This window comes from Cricetulus griseus, chromosome 6 (genome assembly GCF_003668045.3).
Source record: "Cricetulus griseus strain 17A/GY chromosome 6, alternate assembly CriGri-PICRH-1.0, whole genome shotgun sequence".
Classification (NCBI taxonomy): domain Eukaryota; kingdom Metazoa; phylum Chordata; class Mammalia; order Rodentia; family Cricetidae; genus Cricetulus; species Cricetulus griseus.
Genome location: NC_048599.1, coordinates 73,113,569 through 73,134,635, shown reverse-complemented (window position 1 = coordinate 73,134,635; position 21,067 = coordinate 73,113,569).

Genomic DNA, 21,067 nt, shown 5'->3' with positions numbered 1-21,067 from the left:
CCTCTGAGCCATCTCTCCAGCCCATAAAGATGTTGCTGTTTCACCTTGCCTGCCTAAGGCACCGGATTGGTCTAATAAAAAGCTAAATGAGCAATAGGTAGGCAGTAGAGCCATAGGCAAGGCTGGCAGGCAGAAAGATTAAGTAGGAGAAGAGAATGAGAGAGAAAAAGAGGAGAAAACAAAGGAGAAAGAGAGGGAGATGCCCAGGGCCAGCCAGCTAGGCAGCTAGCTGCCAGCCAGTCAGACATGGAGTAAGACATACAGAATGAAAGAAAGGTAAAAAGCTCCTAGGCAAAATGTAGATGAAGAAAAACAGAAATTAAAAGTTGTAAAGCTAGCAAGAAATGAGCATAAGATAAGGCCGAGCATTCATAAGTAATAATAACCACAAATAATAAGTCAAAACAGCTCTGTTGACTCAATAACTTAATATTTCAGAAATACCTAGGAAGGAATATTTAGACAATATAAACAAATAAAAAAACAAATTGGAAAATAATTTAGCTATGAGGTTGGTTGATTTCTTCAAAACAGGCTAAAGAGACAGAAGATGTTTACAGTAGGAGCTAATACATAAAAGAGCTTTAAATTATGCTAAACTTGGCCCATGTGATGGCTTGCCAGAAAAGGTGCTTACCACAAGGTCTAAAGACCCAGGTTCACTCCCCAGGACCCAGAGGAAGAAAGGAAAGAAGTGATTCCCCCCAAGTGGTCCTCTGACTTCGAAACTGCAGGGGGTTGCACAAACACACACACACACACACACACACACACACACACACACACACACACACACACACAAATAATTGTAATTAAAAAATTATTTGAAAATAATTTTTTGGTTAGGTGTGGTGTTCCATATTTCTAATCCCAGCCCATGGGAGGCAAAGGCATATAATCTGTATGAGTTCAGATTCAGCTAGGTCTATGCAGAGAGTTCCAGGCTAGCCAGGGATACATGATGAGTCCTTGTTTCAAAAATTAATTAAACCATTATTTTTAAACTGTAAGTCTGAGGCTAGAGTGTAGTTCATTGGTAAAGCCATAGGTTTGAACCCCAACACCACAAATAATAAAACAAACAAACAAATAAAATATTAGTCTGAATGCCCCAGAGTGTCAGAAGTATTGTTTATGACTAATAGTTCTTTTCAGTGTTGTCATTTAGCTGGGGTGTAGCTCAATAGTAGAATATATGTTTAGCATGCATTAAGCCCCTCAGTTTGTGTGGGAAATCAAGAAAGCCTTTCGTGAATGTGTAAAGAGCAGATGAAGTCCTGACTGAATGTTTATTCTTTGACATGAGTATGCCCATGTCAAGAACCCAATGCCCTCAATCCACGGAAATTGTAAACCCCAGTCAAGCAGCTCAGAGGGACTGGTAAAGACTTCTTCCACTCAGAGTTTGAATATTGACAGTGTGTGCAAATAGAAGTGTTTATGAATAATTGACTAGTGTGTGCAAAAACTAGCAACTGTACCTAGAGACTGTAGACCTACAGAGGCCTACTGAGAGTAGCCAATCACAGTGCTGTTCATAAAATAAACACACTGAGGTTGTTGCAGTAGTAGGTGTGGCTCCATAAGAGCCTGCACAATCACCCTACCCCAGGTTTCTGTTCTTTTTTTCATTCTCAACATCCCTAATCATGTCAATGCACCAAGCCATACTGCTGATCAAGGCTAGTCTGATTCCAAGTGCTATAAAGACCAAAACTCTTCAGTTATTTCAGTAGATCCTTTCTATTTAGAGGTGTATCTTTTCTGTGACAGTACACAAGTTTGTAGAATAACACTTCAAACTACCTCTTTGCTCCTGCTTGGCTTTGTTACTATCTCCTCTAAAATACCCACTGTGAGTAGTTTAGTGTGTGCCTTTACAATTCACCCCCCCACCGTGTGTGTGTGTGTGTGTGTGTGTGTGTGTGTGTGTGTGTGTGTGTGTAATTTTGCTTTTCCTTTTTTCTTCTGTTTTTAAATAACTCGAAACTTCTAGGAGATGTGTAAATATAGTACAAAGAGTAAGAAGTTGGGATTAGAGAGATGACTCAGTGGGTGGGAGTTTGCTGCACAGACATAAGGACATAAGCACCTGACTATGCTGGTCTGTCACCGTAGCCCTGTGAAGCTGGAGACAGGAAGACCACTGGGCTTGCTGGTTGTAAACTCATTTCAGGCTCAGTGGGAGATCTTGTCTCCAGAAAATAAACAGAGAGTTTATATAGAGCAGGACACCTGAGGGTCTCTAGCCTTCTCACATTGAAGCACACATACATATCACACACACACACACACACACACACACACACACACACACACACACACACACACACGATGATAATATAATATAATGTCCTCTTACCAGATCCAATGCTTAGGTATATATTTTTACAAACAAGGATGTTCTGTGTAGCCATAATATCCTCAAATTAAGGCCAGCAAGATGGCTTAGCAGGCAGATACTTGCCAACCAGCCTGAGACCTGAATTCAATCCCTGGAGCCCATGTGTTACAGAGAGCTGACTCCCACAAGTTGTCCTCTGGTCTCCACATGATTCAATACACAACACACAGGCACATAAACAAATGAATCAAATATAATAAAATATATTATAAAAAATCAAACAGAGAAGTTGGGCAGTACATGCCCTTAATCCCTGCACTCAGGAGACAGAGGCAGGTGGATCTCTGTGAGTTTGAGGCTAGCCTGGTCTACAAAGCTACACAGAGAAACTCAGTCTCAAAAAAGAAAAAAAAAATTAAGCAGGTATGTTATCATTGATTCATTGCTACCATCTAATCCTTAGATTCCATCAGTTATCCTGACAATGAGCTTGACTGTCAGAGGATCCAGTTTCACTAAATGTTTTTATCTAGTTGTCTTGCTTTGTGAGGTTTCTGACTCTCCACAGAGTGAATAGAGGTACTTGTCATAAACTCCAGGACCCACCTTCCCAGAGCCCATTCTACAGTCCATGTCCTCCCCGAAACCCATCCAGGAAGAAAACCTAGTCTGAATGGGGTGGAGGCACAATCTGCAGTTCAACACTGGGGAGTGGAAGCAGAAAGATGTCCACTACAAAGCTTGCCTGTGCAGCACAGTAGGATGCTCTCAATCCAAGAAGGAAAACCAGGCTTGGGGTCAGGGTCTGGGGAAGTGGCCAAATATGTCATGTTTGGCCCCAAAGGTTGCAAAAAAATGCTCCAGAGATGCCCCAAGAACCAGGTCAAAGAGATAGATGAGGAAGATAAGGCTTTCAAACAGAAACAGAAGAAACTCGGAGCAAAAAGCCAAGGCCACTGGGAAAAGCCTAGTGTCACAGGTGAAATTAAGACATTTGGCACTTTTGAGGCAGAGGCAGGTTGATTAATATGTGTTCAAAGACAGCTTGATCTACATAACAAGCTCCAGGCCAGCTAAGGCTGCATACTAAGACCCTGTTCCAAAAACAAGCACAACAGAGAAGGAGGGAGAAGGAGAAGAGGAGGAGGGAGAAGAGGAGGAGGAGGAAGAGGAAATTTTTCATAAAAAGGAAGCTGTTCCTTGTTCCTGAGATGATGGTGACCCTCTTCCACTCCTATTTAAATATCTGGATTCACATCTTTTGGAACCTGTAGCTAGAATGAAACATTGTCTTGGAATCCATTGCATATTGTAATACACTTTTGTTTAGAAAACAAAAGCCAATCAATACAAACAAAAAAACCAGTCTGAACCAACTGGTCACAGTTTTTCACTTCAGTACTGACCATGGATCATCACCTCTTCACCCGTAAAGAGGATGTCACTAGATATATAGTTAATCATCATAACTAATTAACTCTACATTTTCAGTATCTTTGAGTAGCTCGGTTGGGCTAGAGCAGTAGGGATGAGGCCACATTACATCTTTCCTTTTCCTCTTTGCCTCCTTACCCTTGCCTTGCTAGACACCATTCCTTCACTGGCATTGATGCCTATTTCCTTGGGATTCTAGCATAGACTGAAGACCAGCTGAAACATCCAGCATTATAGACTGAGAAACTACTGGATTCTTGGACTTTGTGTTCACAGCAAGCCATTGAAGGTTTAGTTGTACTGCAACCAGTAAGTCATTCCAATAAACCCCTTTTACATATAGAAGATTCATTCTATAAAGTTTTGTTACTCTAGAGAATACACCATTCCAGACTTACTCCTTTTTTTTCCTATGAAAAGATCCAACCTTTGGCACTATAAACTCTTGCAAACCCTTCCACAATTTGGCATTAGATATTAAGAGTTATAAAAAAAATGTTCATGGCCTTTGACCCAGAAACCCTGGCTCTTGGCAATGCATTCTAAGAGAAAAATTGTAAATACTAAGGACTGCAGTTGTAACAGTGCTGTGTTAAAAACAGCCTAAATAAACAACGAGAATAGCAAAAGGGACAAGTAAATATGGATTATTTTGCAACCACTAAAATTTATAATTAGGCAAACTATGTGGTCACTTGGAAAATAGCTCCTGAGATAATGTTACTTGAGGTAACCAGGAGACACATGTATACATGCCTCTGGGTTCAACTGTTTTAATTTGCTCTTTCAAAATGAGGAGACAAGAGGGAAACACAAGGGAAAATAGAAACAGTATGTTTAGACAATGACATTGTGGCGATTTTCTCTTAAAATTTACTCCACTGTTAAACTATTATTGTATGTGCTATTAAAACAAATAAGGAGGAGTCATGAAAAATTCAACTGTTTTTGAGAGTTTAAAGGGTTGGAAAGAATAACTGCTTCCTAGGTTAAAGTGAGTCAGGGTGCCCTCTGAGGTGATTGGTTAAATCATCATGGTCACTTCGGTTCACATGACTGAGCACTCACTGTTTCTTAAGCATCACATTAAGAGTGCTTTCATGCAGCTTACATCCTTCATTAATGTACTACATGAGCTGCAAGATGGCTGAGAGGGCAAGGAGCTTGCTATCCAGCCACACACCCTGAGCTCAGTCCCTCCAAACATGGTAGAAGAAAAAAATGACTCCTGAAAGTTGTCCTCTCTTAAAATGTAAGCTCTGTGAAGGTATAGGCTTTTATAACTATGCAGTTGCCATTCGATGGAGCTAGGAATATTCCGGAAGTTCTATTCCAGAGCCATTTTGCTATACAAGTAAACTCCAGCTCAGATCCCTGAGAGGAAAAGCAAAGCTAGGGCAGATGCAGTAAGCATGAACTGCCTACACTAATTCTTCTTGGTCTCCCGGGGGCCCAGTCATTTTTGTCCCCATGCTGGTGACCTTCTGAAATTCTTGTTGAATTCAGCTGGTCTTTTTGGGGAAAAAGTGTATGGGGTTTGAAATTTGACAAAGAGAATAAGAAGCATTAAATTGAGGGCTGGAGAGATGGCTCAGCAATTAAAAGTACTGGCTGATCTTCTAGAGGACCTGAGTTCAATTCCCAGAACCCACTGTCTGTAACTGCAACTCCAGGAGTTATAACACCTTCACACATGCAAGCAAAAATAGCACATAAAATTTAAAAAAGAAAAAAAGAAACATTTAATTCAAGAATACTTCAATCTTTTCCTCCCACAAAGACTTTCTTAACTGGTACCACAGCTCTGTAAAGAGGTCCAAAGATACTGGAATGAAGCTTCATTTTCAACAGTAGGTACAGACTCCTTAGCTGTCTCTCCCCATCCCAGAAATCAGGCCACAGTCACCCTGTTGCAGGTCTCTCTCTGGGACAGAGTTGATGAGAAAGCATGCTATACTGTGACCTCATAGCACCTTCCCCCTTGCAGCTAAAAGATAAACTTGGTGGTGTGACCTAGTGCTTGCCTCTGTACCCCTTGGCCATCAGTGAGTAGCACTATTTGAGAAGAATCAGATGTGACTATGGTGATATTTTGTTTATGATCTAACAAGTAAAGCTTGCCTGAAGATCAGAGTGCAAAGCTAGCCACACTAGTTGGCCATAGAGGCCAGGTAGAACACACTCCCTTAATCCCAGCACTCCGGAGATAGAGGCAGACAGATCTCTGTTAGTTCAAGGCCACCCTGGGCTACATGAAATTGATCCAGTCTGAAAGAGAAACAGAGGTCACACAAAGGTGATCCCAGCACTTGGAGTGACATCTCTTTAATCCCAGCTCTAAGGAGATAGAGACAGAAGTTCATGGCAGTCTAGGCAGTCTGAGCAGCAGCCAGTCTAAAGCAATCAGTCTGAGGAGGCAGTCAGAGGACAGGATTGCCCCTTTAATTTGAGAATTGGTAGAGGTAAGAATTTGCTTCTTTGATCTTCCAGCTTTTGTCCCCTAATATCTGATCCTGGGTTTTTATTATTAATACTGTTGCCATTTTTAAAATGCCTTAAAGAGAAGTCATGCCATACAACAGGACTCACATAGGAGGTTTATTGGCAAAGGAGAGAGAAGGGGCAGAAAAGCGGGGAGAGAGTAGAGCAGAGACCAGTCCCTGGGGACAAAAGTGGTAGGGGAGGGAGGGAGGGGGGATACAGAGGGAGGGGGAGGGAGGAGGGAGGGAGGGGATACAGAGAGAGGGAGGAGGGGATACAGAGAGAGGGAGGGAAAGAGGGAGAGAGGGAGAGGGAAAGAGACACAGAGAGAGACACACACAGAGAGAGGAGGTAGGCAGGGCCCTTTTAAAAGGGAACATAGTGAATGTGCACAGGTGGTGCTCTTAGTGGCTGCAGCTGAGGATGTATTCTGTCAGAAACCCAAGGGCAGGCCAGTACAGATGCCTGAATACTAACAAATATTGATTAGAATTCTTGCTACATGTGACCTGTTGGAGGAATCATATCATTGGGGATGGGCTTGAAGTTTCAAAAACCCATACCAGGCCCAGTGTCTCTTTCTCAGCCTGAAGATCAGGATGTAGCTCTCAGCTACTGCTCCAGCACCAGCATGCCTGCCCGCCATCATTCTCACCCCTCCCCATATTGGATTAACCTTTGAAAGTGTGAGCAAGCCCTCAAATGTTTTCTTTGATAAGAGTTACCTTGGTCATGGTATCTCTTCACAGCAATAGAACAGTGACTAAGGTAGAGAGCAAAGTGTTTATTGCAGCCTACAATTCCTCTATGAATTGACTCTACATGAAAAAGATCATTGGGGGTATTTTTATTGGTTAGTACTAGCTCTTTATACTTTTTAGCTATCAGTCTTTTGTTACACATTCACACAGTCTGCCATTGAGGGAATCCAGGGCAAGAGTCCTGGAATGTTTTATTTCCTTGACCTTTTTGTCTGCCTTTTTGCTAGAACCACAGTATTTTGATTATTATAACTATATATAACAAGTTCAAATCAAGAATGATTTTCAACTTACCTTTTTTCCAAAATTGTTTTAGCTTGCTGGAATTCCTAGAATAGCATATAAATTAAACAGAGACCTTTTCTATTTTATTTTCTTTTTAAAAAATGTAAATTAGGCAGGATGTTGGTGTCGAACGCCTTTAATCCCAGCACTTGGGAGGCAGAGGCAGGCAGATCTCTGTGAGTTTGAGGCCAGCCTGGTCTCCAGAGCGAGTGTTAGGATAGGCTCCAAAGCTACACAGAGAAACCCTGTCTCAAAAAAAACAACAACAACAAAATTTAATTAGGAACAAGCTTGTTTTACACATCAATCTCGGTTCCCTCTCCCTCCCCTGCCCCCCACCAACCCCCTGTCCCATCCCCTTTCTGCCCCCAGGGAGGGTGAGGCCTTCCATGGGGGATCATCAATGTCTGTCATATTATGTGGAGCAGGCCTAGACCCCCATGTGTCTAGGCTGAGAGAGTATCCCTCTTTGTGGAGTGGGCTCTAAAGGGAGACCTTTTCTATTTTTAAAAAATATTTATTTTATGTGTATGAGTATTTTGTCTCTATGTTTGTGTTCCATGGCCCAGGAAGACCAGAAGAGGGTGTCAGATCCATTGGGACTGGGGTTACAGGCAGTTTTGAACCACCTGATGTGGTGCTGGGAATAGAACTCCAGTCCTCTGCCATAGCAGAGTCACCTCACCAACCCGATTGTTTTTAATAAGATGGGTCTCACTATGTAGCTCTGGCTGTCCTAGAACTCACTATGTAGACAAGGCTGACCTCAAATTCACAAGAGAGCCACCTGTCTCTCCTCCAGAGTATTGGGATTAAAGATAATGGCTATTTTTTTAATTAAAAAAATTTCATGTGCTAGGTGGTGGTACATTCCTTTAATGCACTCAGGAGGCAGAAGCAGGCATATCTTTGAGTTTGAGAACAGCCTGGTCTATACAGTGAGTTCCAGAACAGCCAGGACTACACAGAGAAACCCTGTCTCCAAACCACCCCTCAAAAATTTTATATGTGTATATTAATATATGCCACTTATGTGCCTGCCCATGGAAACCGGTAAAGGGTATCAGATCTCCTGTTGCTGGAGTTGCAGGTGATTGTAAGACACAATGTGGGCGGGCACCAAACTGGCTGCTGGGAACCAAACTTAGGTTCTCTAGAAGAGTAGACTGCTAAGCCAACTCTCCAGCCCCAAATTCTTCTATTTCTGAAAGAAAAAAAATAATGGGATTTTCCTAGTGACTGTATTAAATCTGTAGGTCGATTTGGGTGATATTAACATATGAACAATATAAAGTCTGCCAATCCATGAATACAGGTGCCTTTCCATTTGTTTGTAACTTTTAAAGTTTCTTCTGTTGTTTTTTATCTGCAGCAAAATGCCTAATTCTATCACTGTCTCAGCAGCCTCCACCACCTCCACATGAGGCAGCAAATGTTGTTTGAACTAAGTCTCTATCTTTTTTATTTTACCAATAAAGACTCGAGAGCCAAATGCTGGGCTGAAAACCTGCTAGCTCAGAGAGGCAAAGAGAGTAGCCAGCTGAACTTCCTCCTCTGCTGTTGTCTCAGAAAGAGGGTTTTATTTCCTATGCCACATGCAAAAAAAAAAAAAAAAAAAAAGCAAAAACAAAAAATTCTTCCAACTAGATGTCCCTCCCTTTTACTTCCTCAGCCTCTCTCTCTGACTTCCAGATTTCCCTCACTCTCTGTTGTTACTTCTAGTCTGGTTGCTTCCTCCACCTCTTGATCTATGGTTGATTTTACTTAAATTATACAATCTTGGGGTTCACAGTGTAATCAAATATCCCTCAACATTCTTCAGTAATATTTTAGTTGTGATCTTATTTCATACCCTATGGAATCTTTCCCTACATCACTAGATATTCTTCTTAAAGATTATTGTGCACTTTACATGTGTTTATGTACTGGTATAGGAACCCAGGCCTCACCCAGCCTAAGCACACATGCTACTCCTGAGTTCCTTTCCCCACCCCTGAAGACAGTATCATTCCATATCCATTATGAGGTTCTGTCATGTTAATTAACCAGCCCTATATTTCATACACAAATTTTCTCATTATAAACCATGTTGCCATAAATATATATGTCTTTTTACATATGTCTCATCATTTCCTAGGAAAAATTATTGAGTCAAGAGCATGAAAGTGTTGTTGACAAATGTCACTTAGCCTCAGCAGTGCAACGTCAATGTCTAGTCTCATCATCAATACAAGCATGACCCTCTCCCTCCAGAATTGCTGAGAACTAGGGTAACCACAAGGCACCTCATATGGTAGCTCTTACCCTGTAAGTTCACATTTGACTTTATTTTCTCAGATGCATTTGCCAGATTCAATGGTGATAATTGAGATCCTGTTCAATGAGTGAAATGAATTTAATGAATGAGAATAGGAATTTCCATTTTAGGCCTCAAGAGAATCAGCATTCCATCCATCCATCCATCCATCCATCCATCCATCCAGTCATCCATCCATCCAGTCATCCATCTATCCAGTCATCCATCCATCCAGTCATCCATTTAACTATATGAGTAGTTAATACAGTTAGCACTGTATTTGGCTCCAGGATGATACACACTTGAAATCCTCCTGCCTTTATCTCTGATTTCTGGGATTACAAGTGTGCACCATCATGTCTAGTTTATAGAGTGCTGGGGATCAAACCCAGTGATTCATGCATGCTAGGCAAACATGCTACCAACTGAGATACAGCTTCAGATCCTGGAGCAATGGTTCTCAACCTGTGGGTAGCTATCCCTTTGTGGAGGAAATGACCCTTTCATAGCAGTCGCCTAAGACCATCAGAAATATCTGATATTTACATTATGATCTGTAATAGTAGCAAAATTACAGTTACAAAGTAGCAATAAAACTAATTTTATGATTGGGGGTCACCACAAATGAGAAACTGTATTTTAGAGTCTCAACATGAGGAAGGTTGAGAACCACTGCCTTGGAAAAATGTCTAAAGTTAGTGCTGTTACAGCTTTTTATTCAAGTCAAAGGGGAAAACTCATATCTACACTGGTCATTCAAAAGCTCGGAATCTGAGTCAAAGCTCTATCATGAATGTCCCTGAATAGTCCATATTATATCTCACGATGCCCCTGCATCTGTTATGAAATTAAGATATTTTCATCATTTACTATTTTAAAAAAGCCAGGCTTCCAGAAGGCATGCTGTGTTTCCCCTGTCACTTCTCCATCTACTGCCTGCTTTGAGGTATGGTTGCTAAGTGGCCAGCCAATCCCAGGCTCAGAAACATGAAGCTAACATGGACCACCAGGGCTGAAACTTTCCCCTATAGAATTTACAATGTACTTGTAAATTCCCATGAACAGGGGCTTGCTTGGAAGGAAAAGAGAAACACAGTAGGCTGGATTGGCTGGGATATGGGAGGTAAAAAGTACACTGAGTGAAGGTTGAAAACTTAGGCTTCCAGGTCACTCTTTGAGGGTTGGGATTACAAGTGTGTACCATACCCAGTTTATGTGGTACTGGGGCGCCAACCCAGGGCTTTGTTCATGGTAGGCAAGCATTCTACCAACTGAGCTACATCCTTAACCCCACCTCTCAGTGTTTTTTTTGTTTGTTTTTATTTTTATTTTTGAGACAAGTTCTCCCTTCTTGCCCTGGTTGACCTGGAACTCACTATAAAGACCAGAATGGACTCAAACTTACAGAGATTCATTTGCCTCTGCCTCCTAAGTGCTGAGATTAAAAGTGTGTGCCACCATGCCTGACTAGTGATGAATTTTTAGGCAACAGAGCTAAAGTATAACCTATGGAGGAAAAAGGGTTTATTTACATATATATAAAACATATATTACATGTATATTAGTGTATATATGTACGTGTTGTATATTGTATATGTGTATATTCATAGTTGTATATATATGATATGATTATATGTAATTGTACATATATACAATTATATTGTATATGACATATATCGAGAAAGATCTCATTATTCAGCCCAGACTGGCCTCTAACCTGTGATCCTTCTGCCTCAGCCTCGTGGGTACCACTACACGAGGCTTTGTGAAAATAAATCTTAATTAGATTTGTGCTCTATAGTACTCTATATGTACATGGATGGATGGATGGATGGATAGATAGATAGATAGATAGATAGATAGATAGATAGATAGATAGATAGATAGATGGGCTTTTGTTTGTTTTGTAGATAGGGTCATTTTTTCTTCAGACCATAATGCCAAATGTATGGCATTATGTAGCCTAGGATGGCCTCTAATGGGTAGTAATCCTTCTGCCTTAACTTTCCAAATGCTAGAATTATAAGCATGAGCTACCATGCCCCTCTTGGACACTGGCTTTTGTTGCATTGCAGTGCTGGGTATAGAACTTACAGCCTGTGGATGCCAGGAAACACTTTACCACTAAGCTACATTGGATACTGTTTAGGAATGAAAGAGAAGGGGGATGAAGAGCTGGTTCAATAATTAAGGGCACTTGCTGCCCTTGCAGTGGACCTAGATTCAGTTCTCTACACCCACATTGTGGCTCACAACCACCTATAACTTCAGTTCCAAGGAATCCAATGCCCTCTCTGGCCTCTGCAGACACCAGGCACACATGTGATACACATATATACAGGAAGACAAAAGAATCAGAAACATAAAATACAAAATGAATCTTAAAAAAAAAAAGAGCCAGTAATGGTGGTGCACGCCTTTAATCCCAGCACTCAGGAGGCAGAGACAGGCAGATCTCTGTAGACAAGGCAGGCCTTGTCTACAGAGAGTTCCAGGATAGTCTCCAAAGCTACAGAGAAACCCTGTCTCGAAAACCTAAAAAATAAAAAAGAATGGGAAAGCAAACTTGATGTTATCACATCACAGTTGCAAATCCATTTCCTTAATGACTATGCTTGCTAGTTTTATATCAACTTGACACAAGCTAGAGTCACTGGAGAGGAGAGAGCTTCGGTTAAGAAAATGCCTCAATAAGTTCAGGCTGTAGATAGACTGTATGGCATTTTCTTCATTAATGATTGATATGGAGGGCCCATGCCATTGTGAGTGGGGCCACATCTGGGCAAGTGGTCCTGGGCATTATAAAAAAGCAGGCTGAGCAAGCTTTGAGGAACAAGCAAGTAAACAGCATTCCTCCCTGGCCTCTGCATCAGCTGCTGCCTATAGGTACCTGCTCTGCTTTACTTCCTGTCCTGACTTCCTTTGTTACTGAAATGTGTGATGTGGAAGTATAAGTCAAATAACCCACACACACACACCCACACACACTAATTCCAGGGAAGTTCCAAGTTAGAATGGTCCTTTAGAGCAAAGTTTATCCCCACCCCACTTCACTCCTGCTGGTCCCTTTGCTATGTGTAAATAGGTCTGCAATCTAATGTATAGGCATATAAAGTAAGCATACAAATCTACAAGCCAAACATTTACTTATAATAGACTATGAAAAAATTTATCTTAAAACTTTTCTTCAATATACATATAATTTTACTATTTATCAACAATATAAGCAGATATGAATATGATTGCTTATTTTTACATAAGATTAAGTCAGTGGGGAGTAGTGATATATATCTTTAATTTCTGCACTGGGGAGGCAGAGGCAAGCAGATCTCTGTCAGTTCAAAGCCAACCTGGTCTACATAGTAAGTTCTAGGACAGCCAGAGCTACATAGGGAGACTGTCTCAAAAAACAACAAAAGGGTAAGTTTTAACTGAGTTTTTTGGATGTATGTGTGTGTTTGTGTGTCTGTGCATGTCTCTGTGTGTCTGTGTGTCTGTGTGTCTGTGTGTCTATGTGTCTGTGTGTCTGTCTGTGTCTGTCTGTCTGTCTGTCTGTCTCTCTCTCTCTCTCTCTCTCTCTCTGTGTGTGTGTGTGTGTGTGTGTGTGTGTGTGTGTGTGTGTATAGGTCAGAGGTTGATGTCTGTTGTGCTCCTCAATTATTTCCACTTTATTTACTGAGGCACAGTCTCCCACTGAAACTGAACTTAAAATTTGGCTAGTCTAGTCAACCAGCTTGACCAAAGAATCCACTGTCTCCGCCACATGAGTGACAAGATTATTGGCGGGCTGTCCACGCCTACTAAACTTTCATGTGAGTACTGGGGATCTGAACTCCAGTCCTCACACTTGAGTAGTGTGGTAGTTTGAATGTAATTGGCTCCCATAAGCTCATCAGGAGTAGTACTATTAGGAGGTGTGGCTTTGTTGGAATGATGTGGCCTTGTCAGAGGAAATGTATCACTCTAGGGACCATCTTTGAGTTCCCTATGCTCAGGATACCACCCAAGGGTCTCAGTTCACTTCCTGTTGCCTACAAAATGTAGAACTCAAAGCTACTTCTCTAGCACCATGTCTGCTAACATGCCACCATGCTCCTCACCACGGTGATAATGGACTGTAAGCCATCACCTCAAATGCTTTCCTTTATAAGAATTGCAGGGGTCATAACATCTCTTCACAGCAATAGAAACACTAACTAAGGCAAGTGGCAGTTGCTTTAGCCAATGAGCCATCTCTCCAGTCCTTCAGCTACATATTTTAATACTTCAGAATGCAGAGAATTTTAAGTAAGTCAAGCTCTTTTGTAGCCCAGTCTGGCTTCAAATTTGCTATGTTGAAGATAGTGACCTTGAACTTCTGATCCTTCTGCTCCTACCTCCCAAGTACTGGGATTACAGTTGCCCACTGTGCCTTGTTTATGTGATACAAGAGATTAAACCCAGAACTTCCCTGTATGTAAGGGAAACACATGGCCATCTGAGCTGCCTCTCAGCCTGAGTCTCCAATTTTTTATAATTTATTACAAATGTATTATAATTTTTTATAATTTGTGTGTATTTTATAACTTTATTTTATTTTATAATCATTGATTGGAAGAATGCATCTTTGTATAAATGACAGAAATGTATTTATAGCCATTTCAGAATTGTTCCAAATTCTTTCTTAATTTCAAGTCAAATTCATTTAATAATTTTATATGACACTCATTAGCAATTTATAAAATAAAATATTCTTTTTTTGTTTTGTTTTTTTGAGACAGGGTTTCTCTGTGTAGCTTTGGAGCCTATCCTGGCACTCGCTCTGGAGACCAGTCTGGCCTCCAGCTCACAGAGATCTGCCTGCCTCTGCCTCCCAAGTGCTGGGATTAAAGGTGTGCGCCACCAACGCCCAGCTAAAATAAAATATTCTAACACAATAAAACCTACATAGATGCTCAACTGATACATATATGTCGAGGAATCATGATGAGAAAATATTTAAAACATTTTTTCCATAATTAAACCACTGTTTCTATAAAAGCAGAAGAATACAACAGTCTTGAATCTGAGAAGGAATGTTTTTTTGTTTTGTTTTGTTTTTTGTTTTTCAAAACAGGGTTTCTCTGTGGCTTTGGAGGTTGTTCTGGAACTAGCTCTTGTAGACCAGGCTGGTCTCGAACTCACAGAGATCCACCTGCCTCTGCCTCCGGAGTGCTGGGATTAAAGGCATGCGCCACCAACGCCCAGCGAGAAGGAATGTTTTAAGCAGCCATCACAAGTGAGATGCCTACTGAACATTTATGACCAAGGCTAGAGTAAGACACACCACGTGACACAGGCAGAGGCTATCAGAAACACTGTGGGAATCCTGCATTTGATGGTGAATTAACTTTTGACGGCTGTGCATGCATTCAGAAACCTTTTACCATGACCAATGTTTTTACAATCCCATGTCAGACTTTCAACCTCTCAGGGTCACAGAGTTTAAGAAGTGAGGCTCTAGAGTTACCCCATAGGTAACGACATAGGATCGGCCCCCCACACCTTTTGGATGTGAACTTGCTGACCCTAGAAAGACAAATGATTGAGCTCTGTTCATTCTAGAGGTCCTAGACAGTCAGCTGTCAACACCCAGCAGCTGAGGAAATCAACTCTTTTGTCCTACAAGAGGGGATCCAAGCAGTGAGTAATTTAGAGATTTGCCTTTCTTTCCTAGCTGTCCCAAAGCAGAATATTGGCTGCCAGAGTCTGTGGGCAGCGGGGGGCTAACAAACAGGCCAGTTGTTGTTTGATGGGTATAGAGTTTCAAGTGTCACTTTTATAAAATGAAAAGAGCCCCAGAGACAGTTGCTGACAGTTTCACAACACCATGTGTGTACTTAATACTACAGAACTATTGTTAAACATGGTTGCCATGGGACTAAAAGAGCATTAGTGTAGGTAAGGCTTCGAGTTTGAACTCCAGTAAGACACACACAAATACAGCCCACAACAATTAAGATTGTGTGTGTATGTGTGAGTCTTTCTCTCTCTCTTTCTCTCTCTCTCTCTCTCTCTCTCTCTCTCTCTCTCTCTCTCTCTCTGTGTGTGTGTGTGTGTGTGTGTGTGTGTGTGTGTGTGTGTGTGTGTGTGTGTGTGTGTGTATGTGTGTGGTGGTCTGGGGATTGAACCTATGTCTCACACACATTTCTCCACTGAGCTCTATTTCCAGCTCCCCAGTAAGTTTTATATTACATTCATTTTACCAAAATTAAAAGAAAAGGGGAAGTAATGAAATGTAGGTAGGTACAGGTAGTTCAGCTGTTGACATTCAGGATTCCATCCACCACAAGCTCCAATGTCCTTTTTTTTATTATTAACTTACTTTTTTACATTCCAATCCCAGTTCCCCCTCCCTCCTATCCTCCTACTCCCCCCTCCACCCATCTGCTCCATGGAGAGGGTAAGGCCTCCCCTAGGAAGTCTACTAAGTCTGTCCAATTATCTTGCTGAGGCAGGACCAAGGTACCGCTCCACGCCCACACCCCTGTGTCTAGGCTGGGCAAGGTATCTCTCCATATAAAATGGGCTCAACTAAGTCAGCTTGTGCAATAGTGTTAGATCTTAGACCTGCTTCCAGTGGCCTCATATTTTGTCCCAGTCACATCATTGTCACCTATATTAAGGGAGTCTAGTTCAGTCTTATGCAGGCTCCCCATTTGTCAGACCTAAGTCAGTAATCTCTCACTACCTCGGGTCAGCTGATTCTGTGGGTTTCCCCATCATGGTCTTGACTCCTTCTTTCATCTTATTGCTCCTTCCTCACTTTGATTGTACTCTAGGAGCTTGGCCCATTGGTTAGTTGTAGATTTCTGCTTCTACTTCCATCTGTTTTCTGGAAGAGGGTTCAAGCTTCTCTGGGGTTATGGATTGTAGGCTGGGTCCAATGTTCTTCTTAAACTATAGTATCAGTACAAATCACTGGGGCATCTAGTTAGACTGCAGACTCCGTGAGCATGTCTGGTAAGGGGCTTAATTTCTGCCTAAGCATTCTCACAGGCAAGGTGCTATGAGGATGTGGCTTTCTCTGATTGCTCCAAGTTGTGTTGCTGCCAGGTCTGGTTTTCCGCTCCAGTGAAGTGGGAAAAAAGAAGAAATCAGCATACAGCTTCCCTCCTTTTAATCAAATAACTTTTTTGTTTTGTTTTGTTTTTCTTTGGAAACAGACTCTCATTCTGTAGACTAAGCTGGCCTGATTCACCACTGTTTAGCCCAGGCTAGCCTCAAACTTGCAACAGTCCCCCTGACTCAGTCTCCCAAGTGCTGGGACTATAGGTGTGAACCACCATGCCTGGCTCTAAGCAAATAACTTTAAAATTGTGCAGATCACCTCTGCTCCACTCCATTGGCCATAATTTAGACATATGGCCACACCAAACAACAAATCCATCAGCCTGAAGAAGGGAAATAGATTTGAGAGGAGAATTAATGAGTCCTCATTGGATTTTAATATAGGTCTCTGTTACGATAAATCTTTCCACCAAAGCCACCCCAGTTCTGCCCGCAGCATGGATGGACAAAATAATACACAGACTTATATTAGGTACAAATGCTGCTTGGCCAATGACTAGGATTTCTCATCTGTTAGCTCAGTCTTAATTATCATAAATCTATATATTTTATAAGACTTATCTTATAGAGGATGCCTTCCGCTGGCACCCTCTCTTGCCGGTCGGTGGCTCACATGGCGCCGCTGGAGAAAGAGTGGAGGGGAAAAAAGACATTTCCTGTTTTTTCTTGCTTAAATATGAGTCTCCTTGCTATGTCACTTCCTGCCTGGATCACCACTTCTCTACTACATTTCCCAGAATCCTCTTTGACTCGTAGTCCTGTCTAACTTGCTGTCTCATTGGCCAAACAGAACTTTATTCAACAATCAATAAGATAAACATACACAGAAGTACATTCCCCATCAGGCTTTTACTATGTGGCTCTGGCTGGCTTGGAAGTTGCCTTGTAGACCAGGCTGGCCCAGAACTTGCATCAGACCATCTGCTTCTGCCAAGTGAGGGATTATAGGCTTGCATCCCTAGCCAAGCTTGCTTTGTTTTAATATTTACTTACTTTTATTTTATGTAAGCTGTGTGGGTGCTGGGAACTGAACCCCGGTCCTCTGGAAGAGCAGCCAGTCCTCTTATCTGCTGAGGCAACTCTCCACTGCCCCCCCCAACACACATTCACATATACAATGGTTTTGTTTTTTAAGACAGTGTCTCGGCTGGGCTTCTGTAGTGGTGCACAACTTTAATCCTAGCACTCGGGGGCAGAGGCAGGCAGATCTAAGTTTGAAGCCAGCCTAGTCTACAGAGTAAGTTCCAGGACAGCCAAGGCTACAGAGAGAAACCCTGTCTCAAAACCTCCCCTTCCCACCCTCCAACCCCACCCCATCCCCGAAAAAACAGAAAGAAAAGAAACCTTGTCTAGGAAACAAAACAAAAAAGACAGTGTCTCTCTGTGACCATAAGGCTGGCCTCAGGTGTGCACCACCACATTAAGCCTCCTCTGTCCCCACCCACTGTTAGGAATCTAATAATCAAATCTAGAGCTTCATACAAACCAAGCAAACACTTTGCAGCTGAGCTATACACACACAGCACTATTGCTAATATTCTGGGGTTTTGTAATCCCTAAAGCTCTCAGCTATCTACACATAGAATCTTCATGTTATGATGGATTTCTTATCATGTGACTGTCAAAAATATTTCAACCAAAGAAAATTCTCATTTGTTTGCTTGTTGGTTAGGTGCTGAGGACTGAACCCAGGCCTCTCGAATGCCAAGGGTATAGTTCATCACTGAGCTGCACTCTAGCCCCATGAAGATTTCTCTGCATTTCATTTCTTATATTCTGTAACAGGGGTTAAGATGCAAAATTGAAGAATCTGGGAGACAGCAAAAAACATTCTGCAAGAGAAAAATAGATTGAGGGGTTTGGAAGGAAGACCCTGGGCACTGTAGAGATGCTCTGAGCAGGTGGCACTTGGAGGCTGCCTGAGAAGGAGTCCTTAGGGAGCAGTAACTGCATCCCAGGATGAACCAAAGGGGACAACAGAAATGCTTAGTGGGGCTCTTATTAAATCTTACTGTGTGATGTATGATGTAACCCCGCTTTCTCTGTGAAGATTTCCTCCAGAGTCTAATGCCTCTTAGAATGGATTTTCTTTCTGAGAATGAATAAAGAAGAGCATTGAGTTTACCCTGAGGGCATGACAAGGCAGGAACAAAGGCTGTCACTGGGTTACATAATGCTACAGATGCTCCCCTTCATCTCCTTTGCTGCAGAGAAAAAGGAAGAAAACAAAACACATACCTGACCAAAAAAAAAAAAAAAAAAAAAAAAAAAAAAAAAAAGAAAGAAAAAAAGCAGATTTTATGCTTCTTGGAGCATGTGTCCAGCCATGACAGCTGACCACAAAGCTGTGATCACCAGCTGTGACCTAAGCAACTACACACAACAGGTCTTTTTCCTTCTTCCTTCCTTCCTTCCTTCCTTCCTTTTTTGGGAGGGGTGTTGGTTTTCTTGGGGAGTGATTTCAAAACAGGGTTTTTCTGAGTAACAGCTCTGGCTGTCCTGGAATTTACTTTGTAGACCAGGCTAGCCTCAAATTAACAGAGATAACCTGCCTCTGCCTCTGCCTCTGCCTCCCAGGGGGTTTAAGTAAACTGAATCAAACATATTCAACAGGTTTAATAGTAACCACAAAATCTGAAATAATCATTGAAAAAAATGAGATAATATTCTTTAGTCAGCAAACAAACAAGAAACCAAAGAACTACATGGTGAGTGAGAGGAAAGACCCTTCACAAGTAGAAAATGTACCCAAGTCCAAGCAGTGATGCTTGGCTGGTAAAAATAATTGCCATATAGTTCTGATGACCAAAGTTCAAGCCCTGAACTTTAGTATGAGTCTAAATGCAGTGGGACACATCTATGATCCTGGCACTTCTACTGCAAGATGGGAGGAAGCTTGAATACATAGCACAGAAAGTGTAGGAGAGACCCCATCTCAAAGCTGTCCTCTGACTTCCGTGTGCGCACCATGACACAGCACCACTACACTCATTTGTGCTCATATACAGATAATAATAATTTCTAGAAATTAAAACAGCAAAACTGATCGTCGCTGCTCAGAGTCATCTGAGGCAAGCGACCTGTGTGCCAGACCCAGTTCGGCGACGGAGGGTTCTGAACACCTAACACCCAGAGGTGGCCCAGCCTCCACCCACCTGCCCAGGTAGGCCAGGGGCTGTTTCTGGCTCCTGCTCATCGTCGCTGCTCAGAGTCATCTGAAGCAAGCGACCTGCGTGCCATACAGAGTTCGGCAGCGGGATCCGACACCCCAAGGCCTGGTGACAGCTCTGCCTCCAACTGCCCGCCCGGCGGGATCCGGCATGCCGGAACACTGCCAACACCTGGATAACAGTGACACCTCCATCCACGAGAAGAGGACCAACATCAGAGTATTGGACCTGTTTGCATCTACCAGAAGGGAACCTTGGTCCCACACCCACCAGGAGAACAAGAAACACTTGCTACACCCACCAGAAGAAAGGATGAGAAGAGGACAAGGTAAAAGCACATCCAACAACAGAAAAACCAATATGACACCACCGGAGACTAGGAACCATACACCAGTAAGAACTGAACATCACAATGCAGATGAACCAGAAGAGAATGACCTTAAAAACATCTTCAGGAAAATGATAGAGGACCTCAAAGAGGACATGAGAAAATCCCTTAAAGAAATGGAAGACAAAACAAACCAAAAAATATAAGATATCAACAAATCTCTCAAGGAAACAGTTCAAGACCTAAAAACTGAAATAGAGACAATAAAGAAAGCACAATCTGAGGGAATGCTGGAAATAGAAAAGCTGGGTATACGATTAGGAACTACAGATGTAAGCATAACAAACAGAATACAAGAGATGGAAGAGAGAATCTCAGGAGTTGAAGACACACTAGCAGAAATAGATTCATCAACGAAAGAAAATCTTAAGTCCAACAAATTCCTATCACAAAATATCCAGGAAATAAGGGATACCCTGAAAAGACCAAACCTAAGAATAATAGGTATAGAAGAAGGTGAAGAAATCCAACTCAAAGACGCAGAAAACATATTCAACAAAATCATAGAAGAAAACTTTCCCAACCTAAAGAAAGACATACCAATGAAAATACAAGAAGCCTACAGAACACCAAATAGACTGAACCAAAAAAAAAGTCACCTTACCACATAATAATCAAAACACCAAGCATACACAACAAAGAGAAAATATTAAGAGCTGCAAAGGAAAAAGGTCAAGTAACCTATAAAGACAAACCTATCAGAATCACAACAGACATTGCCTTGGAAACTCTGAAAGCCAGAAGGTCCTGGATAGATATTCTACCTACACTAAGAGACCATGGATGCCAGCCCAGACTACTATACCCAGCAAAGCTTTC